This window comes from Sinocyclocheilus anshuiensis, unplaced genomic scaffold, assembly GCF_001515605.1.
Source record: "Sinocyclocheilus anshuiensis isolate Anshui unplaced genomic scaffold, SAMN03320099.WGS_v1.1 C32358024, whole genome shotgun sequence".
In the NCBI taxonomy this organism is placed as follows: Eukaryota; Metazoa; Chordata; class Actinopteri; order Cypriniformes; family Cyprinidae; genus Sinocyclocheilus; species Sinocyclocheilus anshuiensis.
Genome location: NW_015615322.1, coordinates 1 through 901, shown reverse-complemented (window position 1 = coordinate 901; position 901 = coordinate 1). Strand labels below are relative to the sequence as shown.

General features: G+C 38.5%; 1 long non-coding RNA gene across 1 annotated transcript; it reads right to left on the bottom strand.

Annotated features, from left to right (window-relative positions):
- Positions 1 to 182: 182 nt before the first annotated feature.
- Positions 183 to 763, bottom strand: LOC107682573 (uncharacterized). Its single transcript, XR_001633534.1, has 3 exons — positions 671 to 763; positions 406 to 458; positions 183 to 292 (listed from the first exon to the last, which is right to left on the bottom strand). It is a non-coding gene; the product is annotated as an uncharacterized LOC107682573 (long non-coding RNA).
- Between the last annotated feature and the right edge of the window lie 138 nt (positions 764 to 901).

Here is a 901-nt window from a genome sequence, read left to right as displayed (position 1 = left end):
AATGTCCTATTTTACTGTCATGATGAGTGAATATTGTAAAAAAAAAGGTATACCGCCCAGCACTAGATTCTACTATATACCCTTATAATACCTACATCAATCAAAATCCTAAATGTCGTGTATGGAACCGTTAGTTAACATGTGCAGGACCTGAAGAAGAAACATAGGTGGGAAACATCACATGTACCTGGACACAGGACTTAGAGCGCGCTTCCTCTTCAGCTGTTTTCTCTGTTTGTCCAATGATGATGCTGGCAGATTCAGCTGTCTCTCATATGTGGACGGGACGGAACTGTGTGAAAGATGATTTTATTGGAAATATTAGATGAGAGTATAGAAATATTGCATGGAAAGTTGGTACAAACACGCAAATGATTGTACTGAGAATAAGTACATGATTGTTACCTGGGGTCAAATCTGTTCACAACATACCCAAGCCTTTTCAAATGTCCAAAAACCTAAATTAAAGAAGACAAATTACACTTACGAAGGTTTAAAGGTGCACTCGGTATGCTTTTGTTGTCTATTTCGCTCTTCTTTGTCTCAGTGGTTTTGAACTCTGTATTGACAGTGTACATGCACATCATCTCAAAAATGATGTAGAACTATTTTAATGGCAAAAAATACTGAGTGCACCTTTAATGACAGATGACACATGAGACAAACCAACCTGATACTGATGAAGAGTCAGAGTCTCACGAGAGAGAAACCGCTCATATCCCTCCTGAATGGATAAAGGAAGGTCCCAGTAAAACACCTGCACATTACCCTGAATCACAAACAGGACATGGCAAACATATAGTTTACACAAAAACATAAAGCAACTCAAGTGTTCTCAACACTGATGACAATCAGTGTATTAGAATGATTTCTGGAGGATCATGTGACACTGAAGACTGGA